The sequence below is a fragment of the Acipenser ruthenus genome, chromosome 5 (genome assembly GCF_902713425.1).
Source record: "Acipenser ruthenus chromosome 5, fAciRut3.2 maternal haplotype, whole genome shotgun sequence".
In the NCBI taxonomy this organism is placed as follows: Eukaryota; Metazoa; Chordata; class Actinopteri; order Acipenseriformes; family Acipenseridae; genus Acipenser; species Acipenser ruthenus.
The window spans coordinates 71,130,014-71,144,655 of NC_081193.1; the positions used below are offsets into that span (position 1 = coordinate 71,130,014).

At 41.1% G+C, this 14,642-nt stretch overlaps 1 protein-coding gene across 12 annotated transcripts in view; it reads right to left on the reverse strand.

Annotated features, from left to right (window-relative positions):
- LOC117402982 (EH domain-binding protein 1-like) overlaps window positions 1-14,642 on the reverse strand; it is a 157,118-nt gene that overhangs the window by 76,265 nt on the left and 66,211 nt on the right. The window lies entirely within an intron of this gene.

The following is a 14,642-nucleotide window of genomic DNA, read 5'->3' on the forward strand; positions in this document are numbered from 1 at the left end:
ATGCATTAAGACCAACATTACATTCTAAACAAAAAATACACCCAAGTGTCAATGCGAACAATATTTTTAAGGTAAACACCACTGAAATATTTGTTCCTTTAAAAAATAACAACAAAAACATATTCTAGCTAATAGGTCACTGAAGGTACATATTAAAAAATAAATAAATCATTTCAACATGTTATTTATGACCTACATTGTACTTTGAAATCTTATCAATGATAAAATATTGTACTGTAAAGGTTTAACATCAGCACCTTAAAAGGAAGAACCAAATTGGACATCCCCCACCAGCAAAATAATATGGAAGAAAAAAAAGTGATTTTGTAATAAAAAATCTAAATTAAAAGGAACCAACTTTGGATTTAACATTTACACTGAATGTAATATGGCCTTTAAATTATCTCAGAAAAGGTGACTAAGTATTGCTTTTTGGTCCAAAATTTAAATCAGCAAGGCATTAGCAAATATTTCTTATAGACCAACGCCCCCCGTTGGTCAACTAAAGCAGTTGCAAAACTATAAGGGTTTCAGACTGAGGACAAAAAAAACAAAACACATTTACGATTTACGATTTAAATGCTTGTAGTTGAAGAACCCCAGGAAGGTAATTTATCATCTTAATGATTGCAAAGAAGTATTAAATCAGACTGTAATGACTGTAATTACCTATGGGTGGAATGTAACCTGCACCACATACTACAAAATGTTATTATGCTAATATGTCATTTACCTTACATAAATATTGTACAATGAACATTATACCACACATTGTGCGCTATATCCAACTGGATAAGAACTTTAATTGTCTTCTTACAACCAATAGCTCTCTTCAGTCCTGCAAGGTGCAATTCATCACACTAAAGCAGCTGCAAATGACAAAGCACTCACAATGAGTATTTCAAAAGAATGAACTAAACCCATTAAATCCATCTCTTTTAAGAAGGAATAGTGGGTTTAGTTCTGTTAAAGGAAAGGATATATTTTACAATCATCCCCAGCCACTGTGCTCAGAGGTAAGCCTTGAAAACATTTACTAAATAATATAAATTATTCTGGTAGCTAAATCACAAAGCTTTAAATAAAATATGCATCATATTTTTTAAAGCTGTTAAATATTCTGAAAGAAGTTTTTGACTGTTTTTAGTTTCTTTAACATTATGACATCAAAATGAGGTTAATGAAACACTTTTACAAAACCCATTAGTTAAAATATAAAGTATTTAATAAGAGAGCAATTCATGGGGCAGGAACCAGGGCTGTGAGAGGAAGGGAGTGTTTTTGCAACTTGGGATTCAAAACTCGGCCTCTAGAGCAGGGGAGAGAGAGAGAGAAAAAGATGGTCCGGACTCCAACCGAGAGAGCCTTCCCTATGGAGTTGAGGCAAGCCCTAATGGCCTCCGGGCCCCTGAAAAGACAAAGTCCTCTGACTTCTCGGAGAGTCATTATAGGCTCTGCCTCGCGACTGGGTCCCAGTTAGCGATCGGGGTCTACCCTCAGAGGACGGACCAGCTCATACGAAGCCTTGACACAAGGAAGAAAAGAGAATCTGAAAGAACACAAATAATTGTTAATTATGGGACTCGAGCACTAAGAGTAAGAGGGCCACGTCCCAGGAGGATAAAGGAGGAAGTAAGACAGAGCCTTCTTTCATGAGGCAAGATATATATAAGCATGAGCACCTGTGAAGACAAACAAAGACCGTGTGCCAATGTATAACCCCTTGTAGCCGCTCCCCATCTCCGCAAGCGAGACGGGTTAACGGGATAGCGGCCTCCTGGGGTGAGGGCTCCTTCCCCACTGAGATGAAGGAAGGAGAGGAGCCCGAGCTCTCTGCTGAGGAGATGCCTAGTTCCGTGGTTGCCTAGGAAGCTAGTGAGACCCCGCTTTAGAGCTCTATGTGCGCATTGATGGGACGTGTTGCAACTTTTTTGCAGGTCCCCTGGACAATAGCAGCTGAGCCACGCAGGTCTGTGTTCCGGATGCAGGCTGTGGCTCCCCACAGCTACGGCTGTCACAAGCGATGGTCCCAGACCCGGATAAGGCAGCGTTATTGGATGCGCCGATATCCCCGGTGCATACCTTTGGGCCAGCTGTGGAGGAGATCTTACAGCGCTCCCACTGAGAACACGAGGCGTCTCGGAAGGTGGCCGCTCTGCTCCCTCCCTGTGCTGCAGAGCAGGGCAGGTCAAGCCGTTGGCAACCTCCCCACGCACACACCATTACAGGGACCGTTCCGGTTCCCACAGCTCTGCCGGGTGAAATGAGGCACCACCTACAGGCCACCGTGGCAGCAGGCAACTGGGCCCCTCTGCAGGGCAAGGGGAACGCAGGGCGTGGGGCACCCACTCAGCAGCGTTCTAGGAGGCAGTTCCAGGGCTGCCGCCCTAGGCAGCCGCCACAGCGTGCTCCACCCAAACCTCAGCAGCCCCAGCAGGGGCCCTGAAGGCTTGCGGCCTCAGATCTCCTTTTCGAGGCAAAAGCTGCAATACTGGAGCACTTGCACCTTGGACACCTGGGTGCTCGCCACCGTGCACAACGGTTATGTGCTACAGTTCCGTATGGGGCCTCCTCCCTTCCGAGGGATCACGAACACTTAAGTGACGGACCCTCTCCAGGTCTTGTCACTCCAGCAGGAAGTGGCCACCTTGCTGTGTAATCAAGCCATTTGTCTTGTAGACCCCATCTCCCATGGAGAAGGGTTCTACTCAAGATACTTCCTGGTGCCCAAGAAGGACGGTGGCTTTTGCCCCATCCTAGACCTGAGATTCCTCAATGGGTTTGTGAAAGAGAGGAGGTCCCAAATGCTGACTCACCGTCACATTCTCTGGTCCGTCCAGCCAGGTGACTGGTTTACCACTGTGGACTTATGGGACGCGTACTTTCACGTTTCCATCTGTCCTGCGCACAGGAAATACCTCCGCTTCGAGTTTTCTGTGCTGCCATTCAGCCTCTCCTTAGCTCCTCGTACGTTTTCAAAGTGCTTGGATGCTATCCTGGACTGGGGATCAGAGTATTGAACTACCTCGACAACTGGTTGATCTGCGAGAGGGAGCAGTTGCCCACACGGCGATTGTGACAGAACATCTGGCGAGGCTGGGCGTTACCATTAACAAAGCGTCGGCTTACACCGGTGCAGTGCACAACGTACTTAGGGTTCCGGCTGGAATTCAGTGCGATGCGCGCATACCTGTCGGATGACAGGGTAGCAGCTATTCAGGGGTGCCTTTCCTTTTTTCGAAAGGGATCGACAGTTACCTTACTGTTGTGTCAAAAACTGTTGGGTCCGATGGCCGCAGCCGTATCAGCCATCGAGCTGGGCTTACTTTGCATGCGCCCGCTGCAAGCGTGGCTCAATACGTTCCACTTACATCCGAAGCATGACAGACACCATCGGCTGACAGTGTCTCGATCATGTTCGACAGCCCTGTAGTGGAGGCGATCCTCTCACCTGCGCGAAGGTGTGCGGATGGGAATAGTGGTAACCCATCAGGTGGTGAAGAAGTCCTGGGAGATCCCGCTTCGCCTGGATCTCCTCAGATCAGGTGAAAGGCACTCTCTGGCATCTGGAACCGGGCAGGTTCCAATTATGGGTCTGGCCCCTGAACGGGACCGCTGGTCAGCCCCAGGGCTATCTGACGTGGTCATGAGCACATTGCAGAATGCTAGGGTAGGCTCCACTAGGTTGTTATACGCCTACAAGTGGAGATATTTTCAGAACTGGTGTCTGACTAAGGGTCATGACCCAGTCTCTTGCCCTATGCCAGTTATCTTGCAGTTTCTGCAAGAACTGCTCGATGCTGTTAGGTCACCTTCTACTTTGATGGTGTATTTAGCGGCCATTTCTGCGTGCCATGCCCCCGTAGACTCTGTATCTCTGGGTGTGCGTTTCTTGGCAACCCGTTTTCTTAAGGGTGCTTGGCGATTACATCCTTCAAGGATGGTCGTTCTTCCCGAAAGGAGCCATATTGTGCTGGAGGCTCTCACGAAGGCCCCGTGTGAGCCCATACACTCCATTGAGTTGAAGTATCAGTGAGTCAGTGAGCTACAGGCGCTGTCAGTACACGGCTCCTGTATGCGTATCTGGGACGATGGCAGCAGGGTGTCACTATGTAAAACCCTGCTTTCCTCCCTAAGATGATCACAGCCTTCCACATGAACCAGACTGTGAAACTGGAGTCTTTCCATCCACCTCCGTTTTCTTCGGAGGAGGATAGGCGATTGAACATCCTCTGCCCAGAGCGGGCATTGAGGCGTTACGTGGCTAGGACAAGAGCACTGCATCATACTGACCAGCTCTTTGTCGGTCATGGTATACAGACCCTAGGACAGCCCCACTCGAAGCAGCGACTGTCACACTGGATTGTGGACACAGTCTCGACCGCGTATGATGGTACTGGCTTGCCCCCACCTGGGAGGGTAGCCGTGCATTCTACCAGAGGGTTGGCTACATCTTGGGCCCTCTTCAGGGGGCCTCGCTTTCCGATATCTGTACTTTCTTCAGGTTCTATCGCCTTAACGGGATAGACCCTTCCTAGCCTTCATTAGGCACGCGGGTCCTTGAGGTTGTACTCTTGCACCGGTAACTCTGGATTATGCGGTTCTGATGCGTCCCTCAGTTGCTGCCGTTCCTTCTCCCTCGCGACTGCTCTGGTATACTATCCCATACTTAATGTTTGGTGGTCATCTTCAAATTGAAAGGAAACGTTACATTACTTACCGTAACCCTGGTTCCCTTAAAGAGAAGCCGACCACCAGCCAGTGGGGTCGCACTGGTGGCCCTCACGGGTTCAATGTAAAAAGAGAAATGGCTTCCGTGGTCTGACGGGTTTAACCCCTTGCTAGGCAGGACCGAGGATGTCATCCCAGGATAGGGCCTATCGGCAGCTCTGATATACTGAGCTCAGTAAATACCTACCTTTAGGCAGGCATATCCCATACTTAACGCCCTGTGAAAATTCTTTAAAATTTACGGCAGTGTCACAGGTAAAGTATCGTATTTTCAATGTGCACGGGAAATATGTTATAAATTACGTGCACAAATTATTATTATTTTTTTAAAAACAGCAAATATACAGATAAATGCACAGACATTAAAATTAACATAAAAGTTATTCAAGCACTTTACAATAGCTTCTGAAACGGTGTTGCAATTAACAGCCTGTAGGGAAAGTATATCTGCAAGGACAGCTTTCAATTCTAGTACGTCAGGTGCATGTTCACCATTTAGGTCTTGCAAAACAAACACAATGTGTAACTCATACTGATGTCTTTCAGGGAACCAGGGTTATGGTAAGTAACCTAACTTTTTCAATCATAAATGTCAATAATTAGCAACAAATGGGTTTCATACTGGTTTTTCTCTTTTTTGTTTTTTTTAACTGCCCAAATACTTTTGTCTGCGACTGTATGTATGTACGTATGTATGTATGTATTTTTTTATTTGTTTATTATTATTGTTAAATTGTTGGTAATGTTTTTTAAATAATCCATGCTATTCATTGTGACTTACATGTTCTGAATGAAAGTCAGTTACTGTACTTTAAATCACGTGAGGGTGACCTCATCAAAGTACTGTTTGTGGATCAGCCCCTCATGTCCTATTCTACTGCTTGATTTTTTTTTCTATCAAATTACATTTAGTGATTTTTTTTTTTTTTTTGCTCTAAATCCTATAACCGAACCTTAACCTTCTGCTCCATTTTAATTAACCAGCTCCAACAGAGTGTCAAAGTGGAATCTTGCTCCACAAAGGGAAAATTATGCCACCTGTTTGGTAATGCACAAAGCATATTATGGTGTCCGCACCTCAGTTCTTTCATGTGAATTCCCAGTGCACCTAAGGCAGTGTTTTCTTTCAAGTGATTTAAAAGTAGCGGTCTAATTTTAGTGGAATAATTACCTGGGATTAATACGCAGGTGCCATTAAAGCAATTATAGAACAACATACCGGTACACACAATGTTCTTAACGCAACCTTGACTTGGCAGTGTCTGTTGTCCCTGTTGGCATTTGAGAGTGTAATGAAGGAGAGCTTTAACTCTTTCCTTACAACACTAGTTGCATAGTTATTTTTTTGCAATGAAACAACAAGTATGAATCATGACCGGTGTGAAGAGCTGGTGAATTTTTATGAAAAACATGCTTGTCATCAATAGGAGTAACTACAGTGGCGGCTGGTGGTCAAAAACAATGGAGATTCAGAAAAAAAGGCAGAGGGCTTGTTTAAGCTATGTTTATTCTTTAGGCATTAAATGTAAATATCATGCATAATTCATATTTTTTCAATGCATAAAACACCCAAGTACACAGATTATCTGAAGCACTGCTTACTACTGTACAAAAAATATAATATACAGTATATATGTTCTGTTGTGCATTATATGTTCTTAAGTGTTTGTTATATCAAAAACAACAAAATATTAGGGTTTTATTGTGTCTAGAAAAAAAATAAATAAATAAAAATATAGGTTGAAGAAATGTAGATATATTTGAGTGTTCTGGACCAGAATACCAACAAAAAAACAAAACAAGACGCAACATTTTGTTTTGGTCTTCACTTATACACTCACAAATGTTTTGCGAACTTGAGAAGCTGTCTTTTTCAATTGTGCATACCAGTCCCGTGCGAATGCACTATTTGTTCAATTTTATAAAACAGACATGTATAATAAGAAAATTGTCTGAAAAACAATGAAAGTGATTTAAAAATAAAGTGTTGGTTTAAAGCCAACCCACTCATACATCTTCAGGACATTAAATCTCCTTTATTGGCATCTTCAGTAAACAAATTAGGGGTGCACTAGTTCACAGACTTGAGAGATAAATAAATTTATCAATTAATCAGTGCTTCAACAGAAAACTAATTAAGAAGGCACTTCTGGAAATCTGTTACACAGGAAAATAAATGCATGGTTAGTAATCTAATGCTAATTTACCATTGTCCAAGTAGCATCAACGCAGCTCTGATGAGATAGTAAGATAATCAAACCGATTAAAATGCAAATAATTACAGTGTCACCTTTTTAACAAGGCCCTGATCAAAATAAGGATTTCGATAACTCTGTGAGCGGATCCTTCTGAAACCTGAAGAGATGAAAGATTTGTGAAAGACATCCCTAGTAATAGCCTTTGCTAAAAATATACATAATCATAATCTTGTCAAAACAGAAAAACTAAATCTTCCACATAATGATGGTCAATTCAAAATATTTTACAAAATATTTGACAGTTAAAATACTTGTCTCCAGGTCTAAAAATGCAGTAGACTCCTGTAGCATACTGTATACAGTGCCTTGCATAAGTATTCACCCCCCTTGGACTTTTCCACATTTTGTAGTGTTACAACCTGGAATTAAAATGGATTAAATTGGGATTTTTACCATTTGATTTACACAACATACTTAACCCTTTGAAGGTGCAAAATATTTTTTATTGTGCCACAAAAGTTAATTAAACCAAAAAAAAGACATTTGTTGGTTGCATAAGTATTCACCCCCCTGAGTCAATACTTGGTAGAAGCACCTTTGGCAGCAATTACAGCTGTGAGTCTTTTTGGGCAAGTCTCTACCAGCTTTGTACATCTGGATCCTGCATTATTGCCCATTCTTCTTGGCAAAATTGCTCAAGCTCTGTCAAGTTGGATGGGGACCGTTGGTGAACAGCAATTTTCAAGTCTTGCCACAGATTCTCAATCAGATTGAGGTCTGGGCTTTGACCGGGCCATTCTAAGACATTCAGGTTCTTGTTTTTAAACCACTCCAGTGTAGCTTTGGCTGTGTGTTTAGGGTCATTTTCCTGCTGGAAGGTGAACCTCCGCCCCAGTCCCAGGTCTCTTGCAGACTGAAACAGGTTTTCCTCTAGAATTTCCCTGTATTTGGCTCCATCCATCTTGCCCTCAATCCTGACCAGTTTCCCAGTCCCTGCCGATGAAAAGCATCCCCATAACATCACCATGCTTCACCGTGGGGATGGTGTTCTCAGGGTGATGAGCAGTGTTGGCTTTGTACCACACATAGCGTTTTGCGCGAAGGCTAAAAAGTTCAATTTTGGTCTCATCAGACCAGAGAACCTTTTCCCACATGTTTGCTGTGTCTCCTACATGCCTTTTGGCAAAATCCAAACGGGATTTGATATGGGTTTTTTTCAGCAATTGCTTTCTTCTCACCACTCTTCCATAAAGCCCAGCTTTGTGGAGCATCCGGGTTATAGTTGTCCCATGGACGGTTTCTCCCATCTCAGCTGTGGATCTCTCCAGCTCCTTCAGAGTTACCATTGGCCTCTTGGTTGCTTCTCTGACTAATGCCCTCCTTACCTGGTCACTGAGTTTTGGTAGACGGCCTTCTCTAGGCAGAGTCGCGGTTGTGCCATATTCTTTCCATTTTTTAATAATGGATTTAACGGTGCTCCGGAGGATGTTCAAAGTTTGGGATATTTTTTTATAACCCAACCCTGATTGGTGCTTCTCCAGAACTTTATCCCGGACTTGTTTTGATAGCTCCTTGGTCTTCATGATGCTGTTTGTTTAGATATGCTCTCTAACAAACTCTGGGGCCTTCCAGAAACAGGTGTATTTAATCTGAGATCATGTGACACTTTAATTGCACACAGGTGGACTCCATTCAACTAATGATGTGACTTCTGAAGGCAATTGGTTGCACCAGAGCTTATTTAGAGGTGTCACAGCAAAGGGGGTGAATACTTATGCAATCAAGACTTTTCAGTTTTTTATTTTTAAATAATTTTGAAAAATATGTAGATTTTTTTTTCCCCACTTCGACATTATGGACTATTTTGTGTAGATCAGTGACAAAAAATCCTAATTAAATCCATTTTAATTCCAGGTTGTAACACTACAAAATGTGGAAACGTCCAAGGGGGGTGAATACTTATGCAAGGCACTGTATATGTTTCTTTTGCTATTTTTTACCATACATACATCAAAATGGATCAAAGACTTGGTGGGCATTTCAAAGTGCAACAATGTTTGGTTGATGCTTTAAGGTTAAGGTTTTTACCATGCAATTTGGCTAATTATGTGTGATGTCAGCCTGCTGTATGTGATGAATACCACTGATGTAAGATTGCCATTTCAATTCACCATACAACATGAATTACTACAGGTTTAAGAATATAATGACCAAGTGTGGCAGGAACGGCTGAGTGGTCTGACGTCACGGCAGAAGAAGGGACAACAAAAACAAAAAGGTATTGTGCAGTGGCGCGGGCGCCGTTTTATTTAATGAATCCAAAAATAAAATAAATATTTAAACAAAAGAACACTTGCTCACAGAGCAAAATAAAAGTGTAAACAAAAACAAATCTCGAACACAAAATCCAAAATAAATAAACCATACAGGTCAGGCTGGGCAGTCGCTGTCACTGTTCCTGTAGGCTATGCTTTAGTTTCGTTTTTAAATAAACCTTCTCTCGCTCTCCGTCTCTATCACCCACCCCGATCTAGAGAGTTGCAGGCTTTTTATATTCAGGTGACCATCTCCCGATTAGCAACTAAATTAATCACTTAATTAATTCGGGAGATGGCCACCTTCTGCACGAGTTTTTTCATTACACCTGGCAGAGGACGAGCACCGATCTCGCCTCTGCCAGGACATGTTTTAAAAATAAACAAAACACGGCGCTACGCCGTCATAAATATAATACAATAAAACTAAATACAAAAGAAAAACACACTGCACAGGGGCGGAGGGGGAGACCCCGATCTAAAAATAAACAAACAATGTACAGGGCTGCTCGCCCTGTTACACCAAGGTACAGTCTCAGAAAGAGGTCTCACAAGAGCAGTGGTCCCCAAAAATCATTCATTTACTCAATGAAAAATGACTCGGCAGGACATTCCTTTTACCCACTAAATATTGTCCTATAACGGTGACATGATACCTGGTAGGATGGTATTCGGGATACCTCTGCTGTGAGACGGCTTGCACGTTAAAATGTATTGAACACTGTAGATGATTTACCAACTCCTTTTCTTTTGCATTATATGCAGAGCATAGAGACAAGTACAGACATATTTAAAATATATATATAGGTTAAAGCCACTAAAGAGAAGTGCAGTTAAACATGAGAAGTTGGATTAGTCAATTAGTACAGCAGATAAAGCGCACAGAAAAACTATTTAAAAAAAAAAAACACACACAACATTTACTGCTAATTAAGTCTTACTTCAGTGCTGTAATTTTGTTTACTGAACATATTTACATTATGTGTCTGCAATGTAATTACTGATTAGACTGTGGAGGATCTCAGTTAAACAGGACTGTGCTGCTGTTGAATCAGCATCCTGCTTTTCGCCATGCTCACACCTAAACACTATCTGGTGTCTTTGCTTCCAGAGAGAAAGCGAGGTCCCGAGCTTTTGATTTAAGCATTGGCCCTGATATAGGTGCTCCTTTGACAACAGCCTGCTGAAACCAAACGAAAAGTGCGTCCTCTACACAGGGCCGCCGAGAGCAGTCATGGGCCCCGGGGAAGGATTGGTAGTGAATAAATATTTTTTTTTGTACAAACTCCACGTGTAATAGTCATTAAATCGGAAGCTTAATTAACATCAAATAACATACATTTTTAGCATAAACTACATTTTAATTTTAAGTTTTTCTTTTTAATGTGGTGGTGGGAACGCAAAGGGTTTTGTGCAGGGCTAGTTGTTTTAAAATATTTAATATATATTAAAAAAATTTAAAAAAGTTCCCCCTTCATCAGGGCCCCCTTTGAGGCGCTGGGCCCCGGGGAAATTTCCCCGTCCTCCCCGCCCTCTCGGTGGGCCTGCCTCTACATTACTGTCTTTCCCCTTGCGTTTCCTTCTCATTATGAGATTTGCGTTTGATCGCCACTCACACAGAAAAGCACCTCTGTTTTTGCTTATCCTCCGTCTGGCTTTTGGAGATGTGAAATTGAGCAGCAACGGAGGACAGAGATGACGTGGGGTTCTGCAGAGCTGCCAGAACCCTTAGCCTGTCTGCAAGTGACAGTTTGTTTCTCCGCCGAGATTTTTTTGTACTGCAACTCCAGTACTGCACAACTTTTACTGAAACTGCGGTTCAACTTTCAGTGTACAGGCAAAGCGCAACACTGGTGAGTAGCCCGCCAATCGTCCCACTAAAGCGAAATTTAGTTTTTTTTTTATCGTGCCTACAAACCAAAGTTGACTTTTTAAAAGAGGAAAATTGGTTCCCATTAAAGCGTCTCGCTAAAGCGGTCATCCCGCTTAAGTGCGTCCTGTTCAGCTGGCGTGTACTGTATAAACCCAAATGCAATTAAATGCATACTGAATAGATATACTGTAGTGGTTATCATGCAACAATACAGACCTGGGACCTGAAACCTCTTTATAGGAAAGGCTTCTTTACCCAAGAGTGTTACTTGTCTTAAATCAAACATGTACAGTAGTTACATTTTAAAAGGCTCAATTTGTTATGCTGCGCCCTCTGAGCCATACAGCCACGCGAGGTACTGTATGGTGTAATAGTGGTCCTGTAAATTGACCTTGCTGAATTTGGTTAAAGTGCATCTCATATGAAAAGCACTGACCCTTGAATTCACCATGCACAGATTTTGATCAGATTTAAATCTGTTTAAATGGCATTTTTAGCTACAGTATTGTCCATGCACTTTAAGTGTATATTTATTATTGGTTTTGCATAGATTGTTGCATTTGCAACTATAGAAAATAATTAGAAATGATAGGAAACGTCATATGTATGCCAAAAAATGTACAAAATGCTGCATTTACAATAAGCCATTTTGGAAAAAAAGAGAAAGAACCACCTGAGAAGATATTATGATCGAAAATGTAATCATGCAAATTTGAAGTAAAATAGGAAAAATCTTAAATAACCACCATAGAAATACACTTTACAAAAACATAGTAAGCAACGCCAGCTGAACTCTGACAAGAACCACGGGAACTGAAACTCTGCAAGGTGATTTTAAGGGTCAGTACCTTTAATATGAGATGCACTTCAACCAGATCAGTCTGGCAGGGATTGGTCCAACACTTGCACAACTACACCTCCGATAATTCATATTTATCTTGCACAGTAAATGGACAGTCTCCAACAGATGGGTTTATTAAGCACACCATTACACTGCCCTGCTTCTGGTATGAATTGACAATGTTTATCTAACAATGTAAGGAAACAGCCTTGTCCCCTGTAGCATGGCTGATTCCCAACAGATGCACAGTATTGCAATGGGAATTAAATCTGGAAAGTCATCATAGAGAGATTGAGACATCGTGGCTGCTTGTCACTATGTACAGCAGCCGAGGTTTTTTATACAAACACAAATAAAGTCTAATAATTCGCTATAAATTGAGCAGTACATATATATGAATAGTGTTTTCAAAAGGAAAGATTTATGGGGAGGGAATCGCCTTAATTTAATTAAATTAATTACAGTGAACACTTCAGTGTACTCTAGAGCAAAGTGGTTAAAGAAGCAACTGATTTCATTTAAAATTCAACAACAAGAGCAATATGTATCTTTTTGATGGCATTACAGGAGCTAGCCTTGATTGGGTTTAAGCCCACACACCTGTCTCAGGACAGGATACACCAAGATTAAGCTAATATTACCTGCTTTTTCTGCTGTGTCATTCAAAACCTCCAGGAGCAATGATGGGAGGACAATGCACCCTTTGCCCCCCCCCCCCCCCCCAAGGGGCACAGAATGTATCCTAGGGGGGAGGGAGAAGGTTCAGGAATTTAAAATAAAAATACAGAGCGCATCTTAACCTAGTTTCTATTAACTTAAAGCCAATCTTACTGCGGACACCTCCTGGCATGTCAAAGTTTCTAGATGGCGCTGTGCATCTGAATGGTGCCTTTTATTTAAGCTTGCATATTATTGGACGAGGTCCGCTGCCATCTGGTGATGTAAATTGTTTATCGTCTTGCTACGTGGTGTGCATATTAGTAAGCGTTGGACACAATTGGTAAACCATTATGTGCCGTGTTAATTTTGCTCTTATTAAGATGGATCGGTGGCTGACTCTTGCAAAAGAAAAAAACACAACAGCAGTGACATAGAGAAGCCAGTGGCATGTTGGATTATCTTTTACTGGTATATGTGCAAGTATGTGGAGGGGGTGTCGGTAACACTAATAGAGGCCAATTGTATTTTGAATAACCCTACTACCCCAGCAGTGCAAACACACTTTTCTTTTTTTTTTCTTTTTTTTTTACAGGTATAATAATTGATCTGTTCACCCACTATGACATAATCCACAGACCACTTCTTAAAAATGCATTGAAAACAACGCAGTTCTGTCCTCAACCTTCTTTCATCTGGCAATGTTGATTGTGCCTATTCTCAAAATAATGCTGCTGTGGTCTGGTCTGCCTCATTTTCTTTTCTTTTCTTTTCTTTAAATTTTTTTATTTTTATTTATTCCTACAAAAAGCAAAACGTTTTTGACCATAACTAGCTAAAACATCTATCCAGCAAGCACATCTTGATGTATTAAATTAAATATCAAATATCAAACACAGCTAAAGCTTATTAACTCAATTCGAGAATTCTGGAAAACATAGGATGACCGTGCAACAGCTTCATTGATCAGTACCGTGTGCTGCCAGTGTAGAACAAAACCCCCAAAAAAGGAGAGGCTACGGGAATGTAAAAAAATAAATACAACTATTAAAGCTCCAGAGGGTTGTTTGTGTGTTAATTTCTTTTACAGTGTGTTATTGCATAAAAATTTGTGTGCAAAACAATTTTTTTTTTTTTTTTTTTTTTTTTTTTTTTTAAAGGTTGTGAGTTTGGATTTGCAAATGGTAGTTTGGATTTTAAAAACAACTAACAATTTTAGCAAAATATGTCTTTTTTGCAAGTACTTTTTTGTTTTCTAAAACAATGCTTTTTTTTTTTTTTTTTTTTTTTTTAAACATAGCATAACTTTAGATCAATATATATAAAACCAGACAACAAACACGGAAATATATTCTCTTATTTAGCCCTGTCACTAGAAAACAAAATAAAAAAATCAAACATCACAACAAAGCTTACAACTGAATGTCGCTGTTGTCTGTGTTATCTTTATACTGTATTTCTTGATAATTGCAGAAATAAATCAGAATATTTCATGGCGAAGTCTAGTTTTAAATGTTTCTATGTAGAACGAGTCTTCTCAATAACCATGTGTAGCTAGAAAGATCACAGTTACACTGACTGTTGGCTGGATTTATTTTTACGTACAGGTATTTATTTATTTTACATTTGACCAATTAATGCCAGTGATTATTGTAAAGAAAATAAATAAAAATATATTGAATATAACCATTATAAACCAGTAGTACTGTATATTGAAACTAAAATCAGATAAAAAAAGAAACCTATGGGGGGAAAAAAAAGCAGAAATGTATTGTGTTCATAATAAAACCAAAATTACCATTACTGTTAAACAGCTTCCTCTCCGCTTTATCAGATGGCCCTCCATTCTCATGCTCTGTGTTTACATCATTTAGCACATATTGCTGTCTGTAATGCTGCAGTACCCTCATTGACCACAATAAGAATGTCACGGGAAGGCAGCGTGAGAGTAGGGTGAAATGTGCAGGAGAGTAACATGAAAGCTGCAGGAATCACGCTGCATGTACTGTACTCTCTACACAGACATC